Source organism: Capricornis sumatraensis, chromosome 10, assembly GCF_032405125.1.
Source record: "Capricornis sumatraensis isolate serow.1 chromosome 10, serow.2, whole genome shotgun sequence".
Taxonomy (NCBI): Eukaryota; Metazoa; Chordata; class Mammalia; order Artiodactyla; family Bovidae; genus Capricornis; species Capricornis sumatraensis.
Window position 1 is genome coordinate 102,569,289 of NC_091078.1, and position 26,849 is coordinate 102,596,137.

Here is a 26,849-nt window from a genome sequence, read left to right on the forward strand (position 1 = left end):
GTTGTTTGTTTTACTACTTATGAAGCACTTTCCTACCCATCATAGAATTTGGAGACGATTTTAATGGGAAGAAAGCACAGCCAAATCTTAACAGTGATAGTGTCTGGATGGTGGGCTTTGGGGGTGATTTTAACCTTACTTGTGTTTCCCTAAAGCTTCAAAACCTTCTGCAGTTTCAGAGCTGAATAGAAGCAACGGTTGCATAACATTGTGAACGCAATAAATGCACTAAATTGTAAAGCGTACAAGTTTACGTTATGTGAATTTCACCTCATCCAAAAGATCTTCTGCAATACTATACACGTGATTTCATAGTCATTTATGAAAATGAGGTTTGAGGCGAGAACAAGCCTCAAACAAGCCTTTTAAGGCTCAAAGGCAGTTCAATCAGCAGTCACTCTCCCGTTCCCATGTCCAAATCATAATCCCAGCCGGCCAGCCTGCAACGCGCTCCTCCGACCACCAGGGGGCTCTGCAGAGGCCTGGCGTCCCCACTCGCGGGAGGGCGCCTGCTCTTGCTCTTCCGCCTTCAGAGCACGTGTGCGCGCAGGGGGCGTGGTCCGCGTGGCCTCCTGAGCGGCAGGACGCTGCGTACTCGGTTGTGTCCCGGTTGCTTCCCGCCTGACTGACTGATTTCGTGTCTGACAGACTTCGTGTCTGAATGAACTGCCGCCCCGAGTCCTTGCGAGCCCCCCTCACCTTGCCCCCCGGCCCCAGCCTTCTTCCGTCCGGGCGAGTCCCCGGCTTTCCTGTCACACCCCGAGCGGGTTCCCGGTCCCTCCCGCTGTCCTCCGGGGGGCCCTGGGTGACCCCGGCCCCATGGCGCTGCAGGCGCTGCAGAGCTCGGGGGTGGCCTTCCGCAAGATCCTGTCTCACTTCCCCGAGGAGCTGAGCCTGGCTTTCGCCTACGGCTCGGGGGTGTACCGCCAGGCGGGGCCCAGCTCAGACCAGAAGGTGAGCCCGGGAGGTCCCTTTGCCTTCGGTCCCTCCCGAGCCCTGGAGCTGCCGGGCCGCTCTGCGCATCCCGGTATCAACGCGCAAAGTCCCGATACAAACCCTACGAAAGGGCTCTTAGCAGAGCGGCAGCGTGAGCTGCGCTTCGAAGGACACGTGGGAGTCCGCTTGGATCCAAGAGCGGGAGATGCAATTATGTGGAGGGAAGAGCTGGTGCAAGACGGAAAAAAAAAAAAAAAAAAAAAAGTGGCCAGGTCCTCGTTCAGTGTTCTCGAGTTTACTGGAAAGCTTAAAACAAACAAACAAAAAAACTGATAATCTGGGTTCCAGTTGCAGAGATTCAGATTTGATTAGTCTGGGATGAGCCCGGGCTTTAGGAATTTAAAAAACTTCCCAGTCCCAGGTGATTCTGTCTCGCAGCCAAGCTTGAGGGTTATGTCTCTGGCTGTAGGAAAAAATACAAAGTGGTTCTCCTAACTTTGGGAAGCTGATGGACGGACGGTAGAGTTAGGGCACTTGCAGTGACTTTAACAAATAGCAAGGGCTTCCCTGGTAGCTCAGCTGGTAAAGAATCTGTCTGCAATGCAGGAGACCCCGGTTTGATTCCTGGCTCTTGGAGATCCCCTGGAAAAGGGATAGGCTTCCCACTCCAGTATTCTTGGGCTTCCCTGGTGGCTCAGACAGTAAAGAAATAGCCTGCAATGCCAGAGTCTTTGGTTCAGTCTCTGGGTTGGGATCCCTTGGAGAAGGGAACAGGTACCCAATCCAGAATCCTGGCCTGGGGTGTTCCATGGACAGAGGAGCCTGACAGGCTACAGTCCATGGCAAGTCACAAAGACTGATAGGACTGAGCAACTTTGCACTTGCACTAACTAAATCTGAAACCTGTATGCAAGTCAAGAGGCAACAGTTAGAATCAAACATGTAACAACTGATTCAAAATTGGGAAAGGAGTATGTCTAGGCTGTATATTGTCACCCTGCTTATTTAACTTATATGCAGAGTACATCATGTGAAATGCCAGGCCAGATGAAGCACAAGCTGGAATCAAGATTGCCGGGAGTAATATAAATAACCTCAGATATGCAGATGACACCACCCTTATGGCAGAAGGCAAAGAGGAACTAAAGAGCCTCTTGATGAAGGTGAAAGAGGAGGGTGAAAAGCTGGCTTAAAACTCAGCATTCAAAAAAGGAAGATCATAGCATTCAGTCCCATCACTTCATGGCAAATTGATGGAGAAACAATAGAAAGAGGGACAGGCTTTATTTTCTTGGGTTCCAAAATCACTGCAGATGATGACTGCAGCCGTGAAATTAAAAGACACTTGCTCCTTGGAAGAAAAGCTATGACCAGCCTAGACAGTATATTAAAAAGCATAGACATTACTTTGCCAACAAAGGTCTGTCTAGTCAAAGCTGTGGTTTTTCCAGTAGTCGTATGGATGTGAGAGTTGGACTACAAAGAAAGCTGAGCACCGAAGAATTGATGCTTTTGAACTGTGGTGTTGGAGAAGACTCTTGAGAGTCCCTTGGACTGCAAGGAGATCCAACCAGTCAATCCTAAAGAAAATCAATCCTGAATATTCATTGGAAGGACTAATACTGAAGCTGAAGCTCCAATACTTTGGCCATCTGATGTGAAGAACTGACTCATTGGAAAAGACCCTGATGCTGGGAAAGATTGAAGGCGGGAGGAGAAGGGGGCGACAGAGAATGAGATGGTTGGATGGCATCACTGACTCGATGGACATGAGTTTGAGCAAGCTCCAGGAGTTGGTGATGGACAGGGAAACCTGGCGTGCTGCAGTTCATGGGGTCGCAAAGAGTCGGACACGACTGAGTGACTGAACTGAACTGAACTGTTCTTTAAATTGACAACATATGAGAAATGATACATTTGGGGCACACAGGAAATTATAGATTATAATAGGTTATTTTCTTCCAACATACATTAACATGAAAATTTTTAAAAACATGTCCACTCAAATTCTTAACTATCACCACTAGTTTGTAGGAAACTCAGAGCATCCTGATTCTATAGTCATCTCTTCATTTTCCTGTGAAGCTTTTCCTTTGAGCAGACCTGGAATTCCCTCCAAGAAAAGGTCTTTCCTTTTCCCTCACCCTCGTTCCCTGCAAGTTCACAAGTAGATTCCAGCACCTGCGTCTGTCCAGTTGCGTCCCTGCCTCGGTGCCCTGGTTACTGGCAGGCAGCCCCGTGTTGGCGGTGCACCCTTTGTCTGCCCTCCCTTTCTGCTGCGGGAGCATTTCTTACCGTGGCAGCCAGTCTCCCTCTTTGGTCCATCTCCCACCACTCTATACCTGCATCCCATCCAGTCCTACCAACCTAGACGCAGCACCCAGAACATGCCCAGCTCTCGTCTCCTCCACAAGAGTGTTTTCATCTAACAGGACTCCCCTGACCCCTTTCCTCAGGGCTTGCCTAACACTTCACCAAATCTGCTTAACTGTTGTGCATTCTTGAAGACTCAGACTTACCAGAGTCTTAAAGAGTGTCGTCTTATAGGAAAATTCCTCCTTCTTCTGTGACCCCATTCTGAGTGAAATTCCCCTAGCAAGTCCTTTCACTAATAATCTGTCTTTTTCCCCCAGTTGACTTTGAGCTCTTTACCTCTATCTCAGGACCCATCAGAGCTCATCATAGATGATCAGGGAGAGGTTGGCTCATGGGTGAAATTAACTTTTTGCCCTTTGCATAATGCTTTATAGAGCTTGTCCACATGGTGTTATCTGATCTGAAGGAAAGTGGAGCACATTTAAGTAGAATTAGATGGAAGACAGTGTAGCAAAGTGGTCTAGCCCAGAATTTGGAGCCAGACTGTGTCTGTCATTCATTAACTGTGTGTCCTTGGGCAGGGAGCTTACTCTGCGCCATGGTTTCCTTTCCTATAGAAATATGATTATAATGGTATCTACCTTGTAGGATTGTTTTGAGAATAAAAAGTTACTGTATGTATAATACAGAAAGTATTTAAAAGAGGGCTGGAACATTACTTCAGTCAGCGTTACTGTTATGCGAGTTGACAAAAATGAAGCTCAACCTGGTTCCAGAGGTTTGCTTAAGTTTCTGACCCCGAGTCTGCTGTTAATCACAGCAACGTGGAGTCTTAGAGCTTTCAACTCTGTCTCGCTGTCTTTCTAGGAGTTAAAACTAAAAATCCTCTTTTCTTCACCTCCTAGAATCTCATGTGGAACTTCGTGTTCACAGTTGAGACCCTGTCGCATGGCATTCAAAGAACCTGAAGAAAAATTGTAACCGTTACTCTTAAAGTATTGGGCTGGTAAAGAATCTGCCTGCAATGCAGGAGACCCCAGTTCCATTCCTGGGTCGGGAAGATCCCCTGGAGAAGGGATAGGCTACCCACTTCAGTATTGGGCTTCCCTTGTGGCTCAGATGGTTAAGAATCCTCCTGCAGTGTGGGAGACCTGGGTTCAGAAGATCCCCTGGACAAGGGAAAGGCTACCCATGCCAGTATTCTGGCCTGAAGAATTCCATGGACTGTATAGTCCATGGGGTCACAAAGAGTCGGACACAACTGAGCGACTAAAAAAAAAAAGAGTATTGGGACCAAGGATTCTCACTGCTGTCCAGAATAATCACTGCACCAGTGATTATGTGTGACGGGAAGGTGAGTGACTTCGGGCCTCTGTCTTAACTTCGGTGGCTATTAACCTTTATTCTTAGAATCCCAGCTAAATATGTGTTCTTATCGTCAGGAACTGCTCACACTTTTGCCAGATGAAGGTGATGAATGTGACTGTGTTTTATTTGTTGCCTTTGGCCAAATGTTTTTTGGCTGGGAAAAACAGGGGGCGGCAGAGGATGAGATGGATAGACTGCATCACCGACTGGATGGACATGAGTTTGACTCTGGAGTCAAATTTCAGGAGACAGTAAAGGACAGGGAAGCCTGATGTGCTGCAGTCCATGGGGTCACAAAGAGTCAGACACGGCTTAGAGACTGAACAACAGCAAATGTCTCTTGGTCCCAAGTTGCAGCGTGCCTCAGGAGCCCCCGGAGCGCCTGTCGGGCGCGCGGATGGTGGGTCCCACCCCCGGAGTTCCTGAATCAGTGGGTCTGGGACAGGGTGTGAGGATTTGCCTGTTGCACACGTTGAGAGGTGATTGTCCTGTAACACTGTGCTGGTTTCAGGTGTGTGGCGGAATGGTTGATCTTACTGTGGGCTGATAACCAGTGAGTCTAATTAACACCCATCACCAGACATAGTTGGTTTTCTTTTTCTGGTGATGAGAACTTTTAAGGTTTACTCTCTTAGCAGCAAGGATTTGCATTTCTTTATTTCTTTATTTGTTTTTAATTGGAGGATAATTGCTTTACACTGATGTGTTGGTTTCTGCCATGCATCAGCATGAATTAGCCATGGGTATACGTATGTCCCCTCCATCTTGAACATACTGCCCACCCCACCCCACCCCTCTGAGCTGTTGCCGAGCATCAGGTGAGCTCCCTGTGTTGAACAGCCACTCCCCGTTAGCTATCTCTTGTACACATGATGGTGTATATTTCAGTGCTTCTCTCTCAGTTTTCCCCACCTTCTCCTGCCCCCTGGATGTGCATTTCTAACAAGCTTTCAAATGATGCTGATGCTGCCCGTCTAGAGCACACCTTGAGAACCACTGGTTTGGTCAGTGGGAGGGATGGGCAGACCCATTGTGGATCAGGGTGGAAATTAATCTTATTTATACGGAGAGGCACACACTCCCAGGGAGAAGTTGGAAGTGAAGAGGGGATCGTAGGTAATTGGAAGCCTGTGGTGCCCAGTGGGAGGAACCCCTCGGTGCCACCAGTTGGGCGGAATTTGATGACAGATGTTGGAGGGCAGATGAGCACCCCGGATCCCAGCGGAGGGTTGTCTGACTGTGGGGACCCTGCCCAGTAGTCATTCTGATGAGGAGTCCAGGCTCTAAGAGGACGGCCAGGAACCCGGCATGACCCCAGTGTGAGAGGACCAGTGGGAACTAAGTCGGGCCTCCTAGAGTCAGCCAGGCAGAGGGTGACTGCTGTGCCTGCACTGCACCAGGCCCCCGAGAGCTCAGGGCTGTCACCCTTCCCTGGGCAGACGGGTCACCTGAGGATCTGTGACGCTGATGCTGCTAGGCGGTGGACCACACTTCGAAAGGCAGGAGGCTGGAGTACCAACTTGAGAAGGATTTTGCAGGCCTCTCTGAGTGAGGCAGAGATGAGCGCTGTGGTTGGTGATGTCTGCATCGCCTTTGGGCCGGACGTTTGCTTTTCTGGTTGCCGTCCGGTCCTGCCTCCCAGCTGTTAGGCTCCTGCGGCAAGAAGGGCTCTGCAGTGTGGTGGCCGGAGTTGGGGGAAGACGGTCATTCAGCCCAGCCCTGCACGTCAACGCTAGTCATGGAGCTCGGAGCTCTATGCTTTCTCCATTATTAATGTTATGCTGAGCCGACCTCTAATTAGTAGTTTCAAACAGTATTACAGGCTCCAGTAACCAAATGTTTGGGTGTAACTGTGTGCCAGAGGGACTGTACTTTTTAATTGAAATTCTTTAGCTACTTTTTAGATATTTGCAGCCTGCGAAGGCTGCTTGGATACTGAAGTTCAGTGAAGTGAGTCTGAAGATATCTGTTGAAGCAAATGGGGTTTTGTAACCGGGAGCAACTGCATTCAGGGTTTGTGCAAATTACTACTGAAGTGAGCTTGACCATAGTTGTGTGTGTTCAGAGCCGATAAAGAGGCTTTATGTTTGCATGTTGCACTGTAATTAGAGGCGTTTGAAATAGTCAGCCGTGAAAGAGAAATTCACCATGTGAAGGATGTCAGTGAAAACTTTGAGGAAAATTTCTCATTCTCTGCGATGAAACAACACTGGAGCCCAGACTGAAATTCAGGGACCTGGTTTGGCTCTGCTCCGCCGGGTGCCACCTCGGGCACATGGTTTATTCTCTCTGAGCATCAGGTTTCTTATTTCTCACATGAGGAGCGTGAACTGTGCCACATGTCTGTCAGAACCAGTGTTTTTATTGATATTTCCAGTCCATTGAGGACCAAGACCAGACACCCTATAAGAGCCATTCTGCCTCTGACACCACAAGTGCCAGAGTTAAAACTGTGGTCATCGCACCACGAATACCTTAGGCAACAGACAGTCTTGAAAACTGCTGTTGCTGCTGCTGCTAAGTTGCTTCAGTCGTGTCTGACTCTGTGTGACCCCATAGATGGCAGCCCACCAGGCTCCCCCATCCCTGGGATTCTCCAGGCAAGAACACTGGAGTGGGTTGCCATTTCCTTCTCCAGTCTTGGAAACTAATTGCAAAAGATTTTGTGGAGGTGTGTGTTTTTACAGGGTAGGTGGTTTTTGATTGGCTTTGGAAATCAAGCTTCTGCCCTGGTCAGAAATTCAGTTCTTTATATTTTGCACTTGCACAAGGGTCCATATGGCAGTTTGCTCTTTTTCATGCACATTTCTTTTCTTTTCCAGCTTATCAAATATGGAGTTGTTAGCACCAGTGTTTTGACCAAAGATCTCCTCAATTGGAATAACTTAGACATTGCTGGTCGACTCCAAAAACCAGTGAGTGAGTGTTCTGTTAGGGATGGCTCTCCAGTCTGGACCATGCTCCTGGGCTGCTCCCTGCTTTGACTCTCTGCAGATGTTTGCCATAATTCCACACTCAGCCAAGTGCTCCAAGGCTTAATTCAGGGCCATTAAGTCCTTATAATTATGAGAGAGGAGGCAATATGGAATTAAGTAGCTTATGTACCATATGAAGCTTTGTATGTTATAAATATTCCATTAAAAAAAAATAAGGACAAAAGGTAAAAGGTAGAATTCAGGTTTTACAGTTCAGTTCAGTTGCTCAGTCATGTCTGACTCCTTGTGACCCCATGGACTGCAGCACAGCAGACTTCCCTGTCCATCACCAACTCTCGGAGCTTGCTCAGACTCATGTCCATCAAGTCAGTAATGCCATCCAACCATCTCATCTTCTGTCATCCCCTTCTCCTCCTACCTTCAGTCTTTCTTCAGTCAGTTTCTTAAGCCTGATTTATAAAATAGTGAAGTCTTCTAATATTATTATTCACAATTAATAAAAAAAAACAGAGAAAAAACTATACTTTGGGATGTACATCATTCCAGTCTTTCCTTGCTATCTAATACAATTTTAATTTGGAGTTTGTCATACTGTTTGTGTTTTTTATGTATAGTCTGAATTTTGCCAGAAATGATCTGTGTTTGATAAATAAAAGGCAGTCTAAACCCTACTTTCTGGAACACAAGGAGAGATTGGTTACAACACTAAATGTTTCAGAGACGGCGGCTGCGTTTCAGATACATGAGTGTCCTCAGGAGGGATTTCTAGACCCAGTGGTTGCTTAGAAAGTCAGTCAGAAGCAGCATGATGGTCCACAATCGTGTCGGGAGTGCACACTGGCACAATCGCTACAAAGAGCAACGTGGCAGTTCTGGTTCTAAGCTCGTGACTTAGAGCAGTGTGCTCACATGCGGCCCCTGGAGCAGCATCAGCGTCACCTGGGAACCTGGCAGAAATGTACCCAGGCCTGCCGAGTCAGAGTCTCTGGGGATGGGCCTAATAATGGGTGTTCGAACAAGCCCTGCAGGAGACTCTGATCTCATAAAGGTGAGAGGCCCCGGCTCAAAGAAGCGTGTGCTCTGTGCACCAGGAGACACATAGGGAAGCTCCCTTCAGCTGCGGGCTCTCACTGAATCTTCCCAGCAACCTCGTAAGCCTGGTTCAGTTATGAATCCCATTTTACTGGTAAAGAATAGTACCCATAGTCACAGAGGCATTGAGAGGTAGAGATAGGGCTTGAGCACATGCTGTTGACTACAGTGCAGCCTTTACAACCAGTCAGACACACTGGAGCAGTTTGTGTCTTGATGGGCGGGGAACGTCAAAGACAGCAGTTTCTTCTAGCTAGCTTTCTTTCCTTTTTCCTTAGTCAGGTTCAAATCAGTTCAAAATAGAGCATGGCCTGCTCAGGTGAGATAAGAACAGGGATGAGTTCTGAATAAAGAAGTAAAATGCCTTTGTCCACCATAAAATTAAGTGAAGAACAATGAAATTAAAAAATAAAATTCTCAACTTCCCAAAGGTCATTTATTCCATTTTGTACTGACTTCTTTTTCAAAGCTCATGTGGTTTCCTCATTTAGAAAAATATTTATTTTGTTTTCTTTCCTATGTCCTGAGTTCCCTGATTTGGGCTTAAAACAGGAGACTCCAGAATTAGATTAGTGACTGTTCCATGTCAGCTGGCCTAACACTGCAGTATCTTCAGGGCTGAGGGTTCGGACAGCTCCAGCGCGTGTAGTAACCCCCAGGTTGGGCAGTGCCCCACTTCAGGAAGCCTTCTTCTGAACGTCCCGCTTTTCCAGGTGAAGATCGTGGCGATGAATGAGGATGTGGCCCTCCGCTCAGCCCTGGATCAAAACCTGAAGAGTGCTGTGACTGCGGCTTTCCTCATGCTCCCCGAAAGCTTTTCTGAAGAGGACCTGTTTATAGAGATCGCCGGGCTCTCCTACTCAGGTTAGAGGGTTTCATGCTGCACTTCCTGCCGGGAGGAGATTTGTTGCTGGAAGACCGAGCGACCCGACCCCCCGCCCCTCGCTGGCAACAGAGGTTCTGGTCCCAGCACTTCTGTGAAGGTCTCTGCAGGAACCCTGCAATCTGCCTCCTTGCCCCCAGGGTCTCTTCCTTTTCACATCTCTACATAGGCTAACCCTCTGTTGTTGTTATTGTTAATTTTTATTTTGAAACACTTTCAGAGTACAGGTAAGTTTCAGTAATCATCCAGAAAGCCATGCCCTTTCCCCAGAAACGACTCACAACACTTGTTTTATCATCCTCTCTGTATCAGTGATGTTCAGAAGTTGACAGCAGAAACCCCTGGAGGGCCTGTCAGACAGACAAGACAGCCGATTTGGGAGGTCTGGAGCGGGGCCCCAACGTCTGTATTTCTCTCCTGTTCCTGGTGATGCGGATGCTCCTCCAGGGACCCCACTTTGAGAACCACTGCTCCCTCTCTGCACGTAATACGCCACATGATGCGTGTTCTTCTGAGCTGTCAGGGAGTCGGGCACACGTGCCACATCCCGTTCAGGCCCATTACTTCAGTGTGTGTTTCCTAAGAACAGGGCATCCTCTCGCAGAACCACAGTGCAGGCGCCAAATAGCAACGATGCATCACTTCTATCAAACTGATGAGCGTCATTTCTAATGTTGTTGGTTGTCCCAATAGTGCCCTTTCTAATATTTTACCCTCAAGTACATGATCCCGTCAGGGATCGCATAATGTATTCAGATGCCATCTCTTTGATCTTTTAATTTGTAATGTTTCCTCAGCCTCCCTTTGTCTCGTATGACGCTCACATATTTGCAGTCTGCAGACCAGTGATGTTGGTGCCCTGAGGATAAGCAGTGTTTTCTCCCGTCTAAGCAAACTGGGGAGACATTTGAAGGTCAGGCCAGTATCCTATTTCTTACCAAACTTTCCCTCTGAGGGTGAGTTTCCACTGATGATTCTTGCTGGAAACAGTCTTTACTATGATGGGTGCAAAGTGGTGACTTGGCCACTCCACCTTTCCTCATATTAAGGAAACCTTTCTCCCTCGTTGTCCATTCATCTATTTATTTATCTAAATATTAACTTCCTTTCCCCTTAAGCCAGCTGTGCTCCTCAGAGGTATCAGGGGGAGGGGGAGGCTGAGAGGGCAGAGCCTGGCCCCTCACCATAGCCTTGGCCCCAGGAGCCCCCCAGTGATCTGTTTAATGTGTTAAGGATTTGTGTATAACTCCATCTTCAGAAAAGTAGTTTGTCTCTTAAGTGGTAGTTTGAAAACCACTATCTTAAATATTCTCTTTACCCACTTTTAAGTATGAATCGAAGAAGTCTATGCTGAAAACACTGCAGAGGCAGCTGACTCATTCTCTGAATCCCTGTACAGAGAAGATTTCATGGAGACACCGTGCTCACAGAGACGCGAAAGGTCTCGCTCTTCAGTCTTGTACCCAAAATGTGTGTGTGTGACCACAGCTGTCATGCAGCACGGGTGAAATAGCCTTGGTCTCGGTTGCTTCCAGCATCTCACGGCAGCCTCCCTGCTTGTCAGCAAAGGCCAAGGGGCCAGCATGGTGGGGCTGCGTCCAGGAGGAACATGTGGGGAGGGGGCCTCTGTCTGGGTGCTTCTCCCACCCCGCTCCCCTGTGAGGAGAGGTGGACCTGAGCCTTCAGTCAACTTTGTGGGAGAAGGTGCAGAGCCGTCCTCGGCTCTGAGCACGTCGTCGGCTCTGAGCACGTCGTTGGCATCAGCTTAGTGTCAGGCGGACTGCAGGCTGCTGCTGCTGCTCAGTTGCTCAGGCATGTCCGACCCTTTGCGACCCTGTGGACTGCAGCACGCCAGGCTCCCCTGTCCTTCACCATCTCCCGGAGCTTGCTCAGACTCATGTCCATTGAGTCAGTGATGCCATCCAACCATCTCATCCTCTGTCGCCCCCTTCCCCTACTGCCCTCAGTGTTTCCCAGCATCAGGGTCTTTTCCAGTGAGTCAGCTCTTCTCATCAAGGGGCCAAAGTATTGGAGTTTCAGCTTTAGCATCAGTCATTCCAATGAATATTCAGGACTGATTTCCTTTAGGATTGACTGGTTTGATCTCGTTGAAGTCCAAAGGACTCTCAAGAATCTTCTCCAACACCGTAGTTTGAAAGCATCAATTCTTCAGTGCTCAGCTTTCTTTATGGTCCAACTCTCACATCCATACATGACTACTGGAAAAACCATAGCTTTGACTAGACAGACTTTCGTTCACAAAATGATGTCTCTGCTTTTTAATACACTGTCTAGGTTTGTCATAGCTTTCCTTCCAAGGAGCAAGCTCTTTTAATGTCATGACTCTAGGAGTTCTCTATAAATTCCAAACACTGACTGAGGACATTTATTTACAGACTTTAAGGAAGCATTCAAGCTGCTTTCAATCTTGAGCTGACTTTTGTTCCACCGCCTGAAAAGACCATGTCATAAGCTCCTGGTTTCTCCAGTTGTTCAGTAAACACTTCCTGATTGATAGCAGAATCAGCCTCTGTTCTGCTTCTTCTAGAATATTCATTAAGAGCTGCTGTGTAGCGATGCTGTTCCATCATCCGTAGGTCGGTACGTGGGTGGGTGGGTAGATGCGTAGGTAGGTGGATGGAGCACTTACCCCTTTATTCCATCACGGATCCTCATAGTGCCGCCCTGTCTGCTCAGCAGACGTGCGTGCGTCCTGTGTCTCCCCGTGCCACACACTGCACTGGGCCGGGTGTGTGCTCGCACGCGAGGTACGAGTGCAGCTCCTCGTGGAGGTCGTGTTCTTTAGGGAGAGACTGACAGTCAAGGAGCAGCAGGCAGTCCCGACAGCGGTGAGTGCCGCGGGGAGAGGGAACGCTGCAGGCTGCGGGCAAGGCTGTTTCTCAGTGAGTGGCTCAGGAAGGCCCTCTGAGGCAGGGGACGGTGTCTACGAGCCGGCCCAGGGATGCTGGGGAAGAGCCGACTGACGAGTGGGTTGCTCCCCAGAGCCAGGTCTCACACCCTGCTCTGTCTGACCCCAGCCCCTCAGCCTCTGGTTGCTTCCATTTCTCATCTCGCCTCCTTGTTTTCTATTTGTCATTGCTTAGATAGTGTATTCAAAAGCAGAGACATTACTTTGCCGACTAAGGTCCATCTAGTCAAGGCTATGGTTTTTCCTGTGGTCATGTATGGATGTGAGAGTTGGACTGTGAAGAAGGCTGAGCACCAAAGAATTGATGCTTTTGAACTGTGGTGTTGGAGAAGACTCTTGAGAGTCCCTTGGACTGCAAGGAGATCCAACCAGTCCATTCTGAAGGAGATCAGCCCTAGAATTTCTTTGGAAGGAATGATGCTAAAGCTGAAACTCCAGTACTTTAGCCACTTCATGCGAAGAGTTGACTCATTGGAAAAGACTCTGATGCTGGGATGGATTGGGGGCAGGAGGAGAAGGGGACAACAGAGGATGAGATGGCTGGATGGCATCACTGATTTGATGGATATGAGTCTGAGTGAACTCTGGGAGTTGGTGATGGACAGGGAGGCCTGGCGTGCTGTGATTCACGGGGTCGCAAAGAATCGGACACGACTGAGCAACTGAACTGAACTGAACCAGCCTTGGGTCTGAGACTTTGACCAAGTAGCCCACATTACTCATTTCAAAGAGGTTGGCTTCTTTTTCCTACAACACTTAGAACACAATGCTTTGCAAATCCTCCCCAGTTCAGTTCAGTTCAGTCACTCAGTCATATCCAATTCTTTGCGACCCCATGTGCTGGAGCACACCAGGCCTCCTTGTCCATCACCAACTCCTGGAGCTTACTCAAACTCATGTCCATCGAGTGGGTGATGCCATCCAACCATATCATCCTCTGTTGTCCCCTTCTCCTCCCACCTTCTATCTTTCCCAGCATCAGGGTCTTTTCTAGTGAGTCAGTTCTTCGCATAAGGTGGTCAAAGTATTGAAGTTTCAGCTTCAGCATCAGTCCTTCCAATGAATATTCAGGACTGATTTCCTTTAGGAATGACTGGTTTGATCTTCCTCAAATCCTCCCCAGAGGGGGCTGATTCCCACTCTGTGTAGTCCCTACCTTGTGAGTGAGACCTTTTCCAAAAAGTACTCAGTAAGTAAATTGTTTAGATTGGGAATATATTTCCCTATTGAAACAGCATGATATATGATGGTTGTTGGTAAGCCAGAAACAGTGTAATTAATGGTTAACCAGCCTGTGATATGATGGGACTAGACTGGGATGGTGCAGGTGGGGAAGGATCTAGGCCCTGCAGGCAGGTGTCTTCTGTAGATGTGAGACTTGCCTCAGGTGATGTGTTGAAAACCAGCTTTTCTACCTGCCTTTCGTGGGCTTCTGAGAACCCAGTATCCTTGAATTGATCAGATTCTAATCCCTTCGGGAAACTGCCCAAACCTCCTAAGCCCTCAGGCTATTCCAGACTTCAAATTACCCACAAATCTCATTTTTATTTATAACTTGGACAGTTATTTTCCACTTATTTCTAGTTGAGAGAGCTGATATGTTGTCCGTAACATGCGAAGTTCTGTTTCTCCCTGGTGGAGTCTGGGGGACATGGAAAACAGTTGTCTCCGTGTCACTGGACAAGTTCCTGCCAGTAATTGCTGGTGGAGGCAAGATCCGTCAGTATTACTAGCAGTAATAATAATAGTCCCTGTGTTCTGTGTAGTATTTGAGGATCACTTTAACTGCCCCAGGGTCAGTATTTATGGCATTATCATTATAAGTGATGGTGAGAAAGGAGTGGGTGGGAGATGGGAGCCTGCAGAATTGGGGAGGAGAAAGCCCTCTAATCCTTCAGTTATTCTTAGAAGTCAGCATTTAAGTAAACAGAGAAGGAAACTGAATGAACTTTTAAAGGGCCACCTTTCACACTCTTGTGAAAGGACAAACTAATGACTAGTTTTAGGTGATGATCCCTGGTTTAACATTTATCAAGTGAATCAGCGTCCCATACCTTATAAAGAATTAAGGATGCGATGTCTGCTCTAAGGAGCTTCACATTATAACAAACATATGTAGTCATAGTGAGTCCGTGGCAGACTTCAAAACAGCCCAGGTGGAAAAGGCAGGGGTGTGTAAGTGCGTGTCCCATTCAGGGAGGGAGGAGCAGATGGATGTGACGGAGGCCCATGCTGGTGGCAGGAGAAAGTTACATTCTTTGTCGTATGTCAGGAATGACTCTCGGTACTTTTGATCTAATAACTCATTTCATCCTCATAACCCTTTGATAGGGTGCTATATTATCGCACCATTTAACAGATGAGAAAACCAAGGCCCAGATCTGTCTCAGGTCAGTTATCTCAGATTAGTAGGTGCTAGAGCTGGAATCTTGGTCCACGCTCTTTTTTTAACTTTTTATTTTGTGTTGGTATATAGCTGATTAACATGCTGCAATAGTTTCAGGTGAACAGCAGAGCAACTCAACGATATACATGTTTCCATCCTCCCCCAAACTCCCCTCCCACCCAGGCTGTCCCATAACATTGACAGAGTTCCATGTTAGCCCTCATCTTAACCACTGAAATTCACTGCCTCTCTGGTGTTTTGGAAAAGAGGTTAGACCCGGGTTGGGCAGGGTGTTGAAGACAAAGTGAGCAGATGGGAATTTGACAACTAAGAGCCACAGAGGTTTTCCAGCATTGCAGGTCGGGCCAGGATTTGTGGTTGTGGAAAGATAATTTTGCCAGCAGTGTGCAGGAGGGAGAAAGACTGAGAATGAGAATGTTTTTTCCCTCAGCACCTAATCACGAGAGTTTCCTCTGCTGGACGCCCTTCTAAGCTCTGGGGATAAGGCAGGCACGGTCCTGGCCCTCGTGGCGCTTTCTCTGCAGTTGAAAAGGCAGATGGCAGACACGGGGCAGCGCAGAACAGGGGAGGGGGCAGGCGTCACTTTGGTGCAACCAGAGATGGCCTCTCCCGAGGTGGGACCTGAGCACCAGCGTCTGAGCGTCCATGAGGAGAGCCCCGGGAGAGCTGACCAGGCAGAGGGGCCTGCAGGGAGGACGGTTGGGACCGGGCCGGTGTTGGGTCGCCTCCAGAAACCCCCCCGCCCTGTGGTGCATGGCAGGCCCCTCCGCATGTGTGGGTGGATGGACAAAGCACAGCCAGTCTGGACAGCAGTGAGCACTCGGGCAGGGCCTCAGGACTGCGACAGCCTCACATGGAAACAGCTGCTCAGCTGGGTGTTCCATTTAGTCAGTAAGTTGTGTCTGACTCTTTGTGACCCCACAGACTATAGCCCACCAGACTCCTCTGTCCATGGGATTTCCCAGGCAAGCATACTGGAGTGGGTTCCATTTCCTTCTCCAGGGGATCTTCCTGACCCAGGGATCGAACCCACGTATGCATTGGCAGGTGGATTCTTTACCACTGAGCCACCCAGGAAGCCCATTCCATTTAGTACTTTGCTTTTTTTAATCATTATATCACTTCATGGAAGGCAGCATTAGTGCAGAGTTTATAAGCTGGGGCTCTGCAGTCAGACTCCAGGGTTCTCCTCAGCTTTAACCTTAATTAACCTTCTGTCTTGGGGCAAGTTTCTTATCTCCCTGTGACTCAGTTTCTTTCTCTCTAAAGGAGTTTTTATACGGATGAAAGTAAATCATACATGTAAATTAAATCATATGTGCCTGGCACATCGTAAATGCTCAGTAAATGTCGTCCTGCGTTATTCTAGATCCATGTTTGCTTGTATTAACATAGGGCTTCCCTGGTGGCTCAGACGGTAAAGAATCTGCCTGCGTGTGGGAGACCTGGGTTTGATCCCTGTGTTGGGAAGATCCCCTGGAGGAGGGCATGGCAGCCCACTCCAGTGTTCTTGCCTGGAGAGTCCCCATGGGCAGAGGAGCCTGTCAGGCTACAGTCCTTGGGGTCACAAAGAGTCAGACACGACTGAGCGACTAACACAGACACAACACAGCCACTCGCTGTAGACAGAAAGGCGAGGCTGCAGTCAGACCTGAGTTTGAACACTAGCCTCGTGGAGGTGCTGGAACCTTTCCGAGCCCGTTTTCTCCTTTGTAAAGGGGAAGTAACTATTTCATAAAAAGATTTTCCATGAGATAATATGTATAAAAGCCCCAGCATCACAGCTCACTGACAGTTGGCGCTCAGAAAATGACTCCTTTGCTCATTTGTCACTTTTCCTGTGTGTCGTTGCTGGCTGCAGAGGTTTGCCTCAGGCCGAGACACCCTGATCCGCCAGTGCTTCAGTGGCTGGTGGACACCCAGGCTGCCCTCATCTGCCGTTGTCTTACTGATGACGTGACTGTGGCTCACATCTGCCAAGTCTGTTTGGTAGGGAAGAGAGCAAAGGGGGACACTAGCTTCCTTGGACATGTTCGCCAAACTGGGATTATGTTGTCTGATATACTGACCACTAAACTGCTTGCGTGTTCACAGAGTTAGCAGAGGACTTAAGTCAGGTAGAGGCACTTGGCCCTTCACAGTCCTTGAGGAACGAAAAACCCCTTCAACTGCTGACGTGTGCAAGAGAGAGAATGGTTTCTTTCGGTGCCAAACTGTCTGAATGCAGGCTCAGCTACTTCTAGGAACAAGACAAAGCAGTGAGGAGGTGCCAGCTGAGTGATTCTTAGAGAAAAAAAAAAATTAGGAATGAGTGCCAGCCCTCTACAGTGCGAGTGAACATCGCCATTTCTGGATCCTGGTGAAAGCCAGTAGAGAGACTTTTCCTCTGGGGCCAGAGCGCCTGCGATTTCTTCAATGACAGTCACGCCTCTGTGCCCTCGCCAGCAGTGTGCCTGGGTGACGTGCATGTTGGGAGTGACTCTCGCAGTCATTTGGAAACAGATTTCTGCAGGCTTGGCAAGCCTGAGCGCTTGCTGAAGCCTCGCTCAGAACGCTTCTTTACTCGGTCACTAGCTGGTTTCTGAGCATGCCGCGCTCCTGAATGGGTTTCAGTCAGCAACCGTGTCTAACGTCTCCGGGTTTCTTACCGTGTGGCTGGTAGTGTTCTAAGTGCTTTACACGTGTTAACTCATCTAATCCTGGAAACTCATGAACCCGCTGTACTGCCGCTCCATATTGCACTGTGTGTGAAGATCCCGAAGCCCAGAGCAGGAGGGAGCTCGTGCTGGGCCCTGCAGCTTCTAGTCCAGCGTGCGGATGAACGCCGGCGCTCCGGTCCAGGATCCTCGCTCCTCCCCTTCCCTGTCCTGCGGAGCGTGCCCTTCCTGGCTCACACCGGGGACTGTGGTAGGCACTGTAGGGCCCCGTGGGTCCCCTCCCCATTCCTGGCCATCTCCCTCTGCTTGTGTTCCCTTCTTTGCTCTTTCCACCTTCTGAGGTACTGTTTACTTGTTGGGTTTCTTGTCTCTGGTCTTTGTTCCACCGCTAGGATGCGGAAGGCCGACCTATTTTCTTGCGTTGTTTACTCTCCTTCAGTGATTATAGTGGTACCTGACAGATACTAGGTGCTCAGTAAATACTTAGGGAATGGGGGGATGGATGGATGGTTGTGGTACTGGTTCCTTCCTGAATCAGTATTGTAAACCTGATGCTTCCTACACCTCTCTATTTTGTGTTCTCTGAAGTGTGCAAGAGAAAAATTTATATATGATTCAAATGTATAGCACCAGTGCATCAGCTATTTGTTCTTACCTCATTCTCTTCCATGTGTGAGTTAGTTTAGTGATGATATCGTTTCTGCAGCCATGGAGATATTTTTGAGGATGTATTCTGAATGGTGTGTTAGGCTACCTCCTAGAAATACTGCCTTAGTCATCTTTGTTGAAATAATTATTTTTTCCACATGCAGAAGAATGAAGTTGGACCCCTAACACACCCTACACAAAATTAACTCAAAATAGATCATGGATGTGGTAACGAATCCGCCTGCCAGTGCAGGATGCAAGAGACGGATTCGATCCTGGGCTGGGAAGGCCCCCTGGAGCAGGAGATGGCACCACACTCCAGTACTCTTGCCTGGAAAATTCCATGGGCACAGTAGCCTGGCGGGCTGTAGCCTCTGGGGCTGCAAAGAGTCAGACAAGACTGCGTGACTGAGCACACACACACAGATCGTGGATGTAACAGCTAAAACCGTGAGACTTTTAGAAGAGTCATACAGTGAGTGATACAGTGTTTTCTTAAATATATACCGAAAGCAACTAAAGAAGAAATAGATCAATGGGACCATATAAAAATTAAACTTCTGTGCTGCAAAAAAAAATTGTCAAGAAAGTGAAAAGGCAGCCAATGAAATGGAAAGAAATACTTGCAAATCATATATCTGATAAGTAACTAGTATCTGGAATATATAAAGAATTCTTAGAACACTGTAAAAAGACAAATAGCCCAATATAGAAATGGGCAAAGGATTTGCATAGATTTTTTTTTTCAAAGAAAGTATACAGATAGCAAATAAGCACATGAAAAGGTGTTCAGCACCATTTGTCATTAGACCCCAATTCACTCTCAAAGCCTATAATCAAAATACAGATGAGAACAGGTGTTGATGAAGCTGTGGAGAAACCGACCTTGCATACTTTGGTGAAGGAATGTGAATAATGTAGCCACTTTGGAAAAAACAGTTTGGCAGTTCCTCAAAATATTAAAGCAACTGTGTGACCCAACAATTCTATTCCTGGGTATCTACCCAAGAGAAATGAAAATAAATATCCACACAAAAACTCATACACAATTGTTTATAGCAGTGTTACTGATTTAAAAAAAAAAATGGCCCAAAAGTAAAAACAACCCAAATGCCTGCTAACTGAGAGATAGATATATAACTGTGGTACATATACCCAGTGGAATATCACTTAGCCACAAACAAGAATAAGTACTGATAGGTGCTCCAACATGGTGAACTTGAAAAGATGCTGATCATAAGAGACCCCGTATTGTGCAGTTCCACTGGTGGCTCAGAGGTTAAAGCATCTGCCTCCAATGTGGGAGACCAGGGTGCGATCCCTGGGTCAGGAAGATTCCCTGAAGAACGAAACGGCAACCCACTTTAGTATTCTTTCCTGGAGAATCCCATGATCGGAGGAGCCTGGTAGGCTACAGTCCACGGGGTCACAAAGAGTTGGACACGACTGAGCGACTTCACTTTTCACTCATACAAAGTGTCCAGAACAGGAAAATCTGTAGAGAAAAAAAGTGGATTAGTCTCTGCCTGGGGCTGAGGACGAAAGCAGGGAGGGCAAGTGACTGCTGACGGTAGAGGGTTTCTTTTAGGGAGGGTGAAATGGTCTAAAGTTAGATGGTTGCTTAACCCTGTAAATATGCTTAAAAAACAATTATGTGCTTTACATAAGAATTATATGGTATGTGAATTATATCTCAAAAAAAAAACACCCCAGTTTAAAATGAGTATTACGTTGCATACATATCTCAGCTTCCAGTTTGAGCTCCTGTTCCTGACCACTTCCACGTCAGGAGTCCCGGGCAGTAACCTGCTCTGAAATGCCGTTTTCACGTCAGTTGCTGCTTGAGGCAGAGTCTGTATCTTTGTATGCCCTGAGTCCAACACAGCTCCTGGCACTTAGAAGCCACCCAGATATTTATTGAACTGAGATGACAGGAGTATGACAGTTCGTCTAAGAGGGAAGGTTAGCCTGCCAGTGTCATAGAAACCCAGGGCTTCCTGCACCCTCTGCCCTGCCCCTCACATATACACATCATGACAGCAGTAATGTCTGCCTCACTGTGGACAGAGCATCCTCTGATACCTTAATCACTGAAACCTAAAGGCAGTCTTATGAGGTTAGTGTGACTGTTGCAGAGAAGGAAGCTGATTGAGAAAGGTTGAGTAACTCACCCCCAGCCACCCAGGGACATGGCTGACCTGAGAGCAGGGCCTTTCCACCCACACCCTTATGTTCCTAATAAGATCCCTGACTGCGGAGGATGTGCTGGAATCACAGAGCAGGTTAGCTCCAAATGGACTACAAGCCTCTGAATTTGTCTTACTTCAGGTCAAGGAGAGATTACCCTTTTGTCTAGCCATTGCATTAGACAGGCTGTTCTCTGGCTTAGGCAGTTAAGAGTTAAACTCCCATAAAATACAAGTCAGCAGTCAGTTTTCCCTCAATCTCTGTGTTTTGTTGTGAGCGTATCTGCGGAGGTAAGAAAAATTGATTCTTAGGATCAGATGCTGGTTCATGCTGTGTCCACAATTTTATTCATTTTGTTCTGAAGCAGCGGATGATAAGCCCATTTGCTTGCTGTTCCCCGTGGCTGAGCCGGTTCTGCTGCACAGCAGTTGGAGAAATCTAATTCAGCAGACATTTATGGATCTGCCTTCATGTACCAGGTAGCGGGCAAGGAGCCGGGGTCACAGGGACAAATACGCTTTGGTCCCTGTTCGCACAAAGTCCTTAATGTTTCCCAGCTCCTTTCATCGTGGCTGGGAGTTGTTGTTTGGGGAGGATTTGGATCATCTGCCTTTAAATTTTGGTAAAATATACTCCCTCTCTCAGAAAGTTACCGTCTAAAACGTAAGAGCTTTTGTTCGTTAAATGTACAGGAGGTGAGGAGGTGGCATAAATATTTAGAACTCGACAGTGGTGCAGACTGATCCTTCAGTTCTGAGCCAGCTGTGTGAGACTCAGAGTTTGATGACATTTCATCCCTTCCGGGAGAAATAGAAAATATGTATAGGCTCTGCATGAAAGCATGAGGGTATATACACAATTGAAAGTCAACCCAGCTGCCTCTCCATTCACATTTGCTGGGACAGCATGTCTGTGCATCCGTGAACTTACTTCAGAACGCTAGAGGCAGTGAGCCAGCATTACAGAAGTGAGGGAAAGGGGGGAAATTACAGGGGAGAATTACAGAGGGAAGTGAAGTTAGCACCTGAAATGTCGCTGCCCTGACCCTGAGAGGTGGCCGGGCCTTGGGCAGATGGCTGTTCCTTGTCGTCGTCCGTGAGATTGAGGATAATCAGCACCTTCCTTGTCAGGCTTGGCAGCCTTAAATGAGACAGCAGATGTGGAGCACATGCCTTTAAAGAGCCCGCAGTAAATGTGTCTCTTATTAGAGCAAACATTATGATTATACAGTGGAAGTGAGAAATAGATTTAAGGGCCTAGATCTGATAGATAGAGTGCCTGATGAACTATGGAATGAGGTTCGTGACATTGTACAGGAGACAGGGATCAAGACCATCCCCATGGAAAAGAAATGCAAAAAAGCAAAATGGCTGTCTGGGGAGGTCTTACAAATAGCTGAGAAAAGAAGAGAAGTGAAAAACAAAGGAGAAAAGGAAAGATATAAGCATCTGAATGCAGAGTTCCAAAGAATAGCAGGAAGAGATAAGAAAGCCTTCTTCAGCAATCAATGCAAAGAAATAGAGGAAAACAACAGAATGGGAAAGACTAGAGATCTCTTCAGGAAAATTAGAGATACCAAGGGAACATTTCATGCAAAGATGGGCTCAATAAAGGACAGAAATGGTATGGACCTAACAGAAGCAGAAGATATTAAGAAGAGGTGGCAAGAATACACAGAAGAACTGTACAAAAAAAGATCTTCATGACCCGGGTAATCACGATGGTGTGATCACTCATCTAGAGTCAGACATCCTGGAATGTGAGTCAAGTGGGCCTTAGAAAGCATCACTATGAACAAAGCTAGTGGAGGTGATGGAATTCCTATTGAGCTATTTCAAATCCTGAAAGATGATGCTGTGAAAGTGCTGCACTCAATATCCCAGCACATTTGAAAAACTCAGCAGTGGCCACACGACTGGAAAAGGTCAGTTTTCATTACAATCCCAAAGAAAGGCAATGCCAAAGAATGCTCAAACTACTGCACAATTGCACTCATCTCACATGTTAGTAAAGTAATGCTCAAAATTCTCCAAGCCAGGCTTCAGCAATATGCGAACTGTGAACTTCCAGATGTTCAAGCTGGATTTAGAAATGGCAGAGGAACCAGAGATCAAATTGCCAACATCTGCTGGATCATGGAAAAAGCAAGAGAGTTCCAGAAAAACATCTATTTCTGCTTTATTGACTATGCCAAAGCCTTTGACTGTGTGGATCACAATAAACTGTAGAAGATTCTGAGAGAGATGGGAATACCAGACCCCCTGACCTGCCTCTTGAGAAATCTGTATGCAGGTCAGGAAGCAACAGTTAGAACTGGACATGGAACAACAGACTGGTTCCAAATAGGAAAAGGAGTACGTCAAGGCTGTATATTGTCACCCTGCTTATTTAACTTCTATGCAGAGTACATCATGAGAAATGCTGGACTGGAAGAAACACAAGCTGGAATCAAGATTGCCGGGAGAAATATCAATAACCTCAGATATGCAGATGACACCACCCTTATGGCAGAAAGCGAAGAGGAACTAAAGAGCCTCTTGATGAAAGTGAAAGAGGAGAGTGAAAAAGTTGGCTTAAAGTTCAACATTCAGAAAACGAAGGTCAGGGCATCCTGTCCCATCACTTCATGGGAAATAGATGGCGAAACAGTGGAAACAGTGTCAGACTTTATTTTGGGGGCTCCAAAATCACTGCAGATGGTGATTGCAGCCATAAAATTAAAAGATGCTTACTCCTTGGAAGAAAAGTTATGACCAACCTAGATAGCATATTCAAAAGCAGAGACATTACTTTGCTGACTAAGATCCATCTAGTCGAGGCTATGGTTTTTCCAGTGGTCATGTATGGATGTGAGAGTTGGACTGTGAAGAAGGGTGAACACCAAAGAATTGGTGCTTTTGAACTGTAGTGTTGGAGAAGACTCTTGAGAGTCCCTTGGACTGCAAGGAGATCCAACCAGTCCATTCTGAAGGAGATCAGCCCTGGGATTTCTTTGGAAAGAATGATGCTAAAGCTGAAACTCCAGTACTTAGGCCACCTAATGCGAAGAGTTGACTCATTGGAAAAGACTCTGATGCTGGGAGGGATTGGGGGCAGGAGGAGAAGGGGACGACTGAGGATGAGATGGCTGGATGGCATCACTGACTCGATGGACGTGAATCTGAGTGAACTCCAGGAGCTGGTGATGGACAGGGAGGCCTGGCGTGCTGCGATTCATGGGGTCACAAAGAGTTGGTCACGTCTGAGCGACTGAACTGAACTGAACCATTTAAAAATAGTCCTTTGTATATACATATATATATATATATATATATATATATTTTTTTTTTTTTTTGTCAAAGCTGTTTCCTTCTGGTACTTCTGTGTCCTGGTCTCTCAGCTGCACATTATTCCACGGTCATTTTCCATCTCAGTGTGTGGCTCCTGTAACTCTTAGTGGGCGCGCCCCAGTCCGTGGTTGGTGTGGGTGCGCTGTTCCCCTGTTGAGGGACATTTGGTTGCTGCCAGGATTTCAGTGTTGTAAATCGTGCTTCAGTGAACAGTCGTGTATGTGGAGGGTGTTCGCTGGGTTCCTCGGAGACCTCAGGCCTGTTCCGTCGTCCCGGTGTTCCTGTCCCCTTCCTGCCATGTGGGGAGGCGGCAGTGCCCACCTGAGGGGACGGCCATGTGGGCAGATGAAGTAGGACGATGACCCAGATCCTCAGTGAGTTTCACCTCCTGGCCTCTGGGTCTGGGGCTTGGGGCTCGCTCTCCAGAGATGAGGCTTCGTCAGTCACTCAAAATCACGTCCGTCGAGTTGGTGATGTCATCCAACCATCTCATCCTGTGTCATCCCCTTCTCCTCCCACCTTCAATCTTTCCCAGCATCAGGGTCTTTTCAAATGAGTCAGTTCTTCACATCAGGTGGCCAAAGTATTGGAGTTTTAGCTTCAGCATCAGTTCTTCCAATGAACACCCAGGACTGATTTCCTTTAGGATGGACTGGTTGGATCTCCTTGCTGCCCAAGGGACTCTCAAGAATCTTCTCCAACATCACAGTTCAAAAGCATCAATTCTTTGGCATCCAGCGTTCTTTATAGTCCAGCTCTCACGTCCATACATGACTACTGGAAAAACTGTAGCTTTGACTAGGCTTTGGTGTAGTCAATAAAGCAGAAGTAGATGTTTTTCTGGAACTCTTGCTTTATCGATGAACCAACGGATGTTGGCAATTTGATCTCTGGTTCCTCTGCCTTTTCTAAATCCAGCTTGAACATCTGGAAGTTCACGGTTCACGTACTGTTGAAGCCTGGCTTGGAGAATTTTGAGCATTACTTTGCTAGCGTGTGAGATGAGTGCAATTGTGCAGTAGCTTGAGCATTCTTTGGCATTGCCTTTCTTTGGGATTGTAATGAAAACTGACCTTTTCCAGTCGTGTGGCCACTGCTGAGTTTTTCAAATGTGCTGGCATATTGAGTGCAGCACTTTCACAGCATCATCTTTTAGGATTTGATATAGCTCAACTGGAATTCCATCAGCTCCATTAGCTTTGTTCGTAGTGATGCTTCCTAAGGCCCACTGGACATCGCACTGCAGTCTGGCTAGATGTCTGGCTCTAGGCGAGTGATCACGCCCTCCTCTAGGTCTAGGTATATTGTTGCGATGGCAGCATTTCATCCTTCGTTTATGGCTGATATTCCTTTCTGTATGTGCATATGTACCCATCTGTGTCCATTCATCTGTCAGCGGGCACTTAGGCTGTTTACCTGTCTTGGCAAATGGGAATAGTGCTGCAGTGAGCGCAGGCATGCGGATGTCTTCTCAGATGGGCTGCCTGGCTGATAGAGTGGCATCAGCGTGCTGCTGGTTGTCTGCCCAGTCTTGGAGGAGTGGCATGTCGAAGCTTCCCCGTGGGCCCAGCAGCACGCCCCTTCGCTCACCAGGACTCCCTGCTCTGGGGTGCCCCCTGTATGGGCCTCATGGGCCCTTCTGTTGGGGCGGGTCTGTCTTCTGGGCATGCACGTAGGCTGGGCTGCTCCCTGACCCAGCAGCTGCCGGCCCTGCCTGTGCGGTGGCTGCTGACATGCCAGTGGTCGGGGCTTGTCCAAGGGTGACTGGCTGTAGGGCCTGCGGTGGTTCCAGCCCGCTGGATAGCAGGCTGGTGCTGACGGGCTGGACAGAGGACGCCAAGACGGCCCTGGCCAGCAGTGGAGTAGTCGTGGGTGGAATGAGCTTCTTGGGAGGGTGTCCATCAGCGTTTCTGTCCCCAGGAGGAGGCCTCGTTGCCTCTTGCTTCTCTAGATCAGCAGTTCACCACTTGCAACTTTTTAAAGTTATGTCAGCTTTAAAGTTTATCCTAAATGTAAACTTTGCCCTTATCAAATGTAATAAGGTTATTCATATTCGCAGAGCACCTAAAAAGCCCTCATACAAACACAGCAGGCAGGGCCAAGCTGAGTGAGCAGCACCAAGGACGAGATACACACAACCCCCGTCTCTGACTGGTCACAGGCAGAGTTTTGTTAACAAGATGAAAGTTTATAAATAGAGAAGCTTCTGCATTGGAAAAACAAGTGCATATTAACTCTCAGGGTGACTGCCTTCTTTACTGTGGTATATTTTAACTGGCTAAAGGGCTTTGTCATGATGGTGTGATCACTCAACCTAGAGCCAGACACCCTGGAATGTGAAGTCAAGTGGGCCTTAGAAAGCATCACTATGAACAAAGCTAGTGGAGGTGATGGAATTCCAGTTGAGCTATTTCAAATCCTGAAAGATGATGCTGTGAAAGTGCTGCATTTAATATGGGCTGCTGTATTTGCGTCTTGAAGGTGAAAAGGCCAGTGTTTCGAGTGAGAGACCCTGCCAGGCTGACCTGGTGCAGTGTCAGCTGGGGGGCTGTGGTTCACAGGTCACTTGGGGGCCCGCAGTCCACAGGGCAGACTCTTGAGTTGCGTGCAAAACTGGTTTTGTGCTTGTTTTAACCAGGTGACTTTCAGATGGTGGTTGGAGAGGATAAGGCAAAAGTGCTGAATATCGTGAAGCCCAACATGGCCCACTTCCGGGAGCTGTACGGCAGCATTCTGCAGGAGAGCCCCCAGGTGGTGTATAAGGCCCAGCAGGGCAGCCTGGAGGTGAGCGGTTGGTGGGACATCACGGGTCCGTCCTGAGGCAGGAGCCCGTTTAGGGGAAAAGTCGGGTGAGCAGTATGACCAGTGTAGTCACATAGTCATAGAAAGTATGTTTTGCGTGTAAATGTGTTCTCTGTGTGTTTGAAATAAGGCTAAAAGGTCACATAAGAAACTAGTGACAGACAGGAGGCTGTCTCTGGAGAAGGGGACCGGGGCTGACATGAGGCCGGGTGGGGACCGGTCTTCACCGTGTGTACCTTTTTTGCCATTTGAACTTCTTGCTACGTATATTAATTACTAATCAAAAACAATTAGAAGCAAACTCTGAAATTACATTCTCTTCGCCTCCAAACCCACCTGCCTCCCAGAGGTAGTCTCAT

The 26,849-nt window shown here is 47.7% G+C and overlaps 1 pseudogene; it reads left to right on the forward strand.

Annotated features, from left to right (window-relative positions):
• Positions 1–819: 819 nt before the first annotated feature.
• LOC138087811 (phosphatidate cytidylyltransferase, mitochondrial-like) overlaps positions 820–26,849 on the forward strand; it is a 38,265-nt pseudogene continuing 12,235 nt past the window's right edge.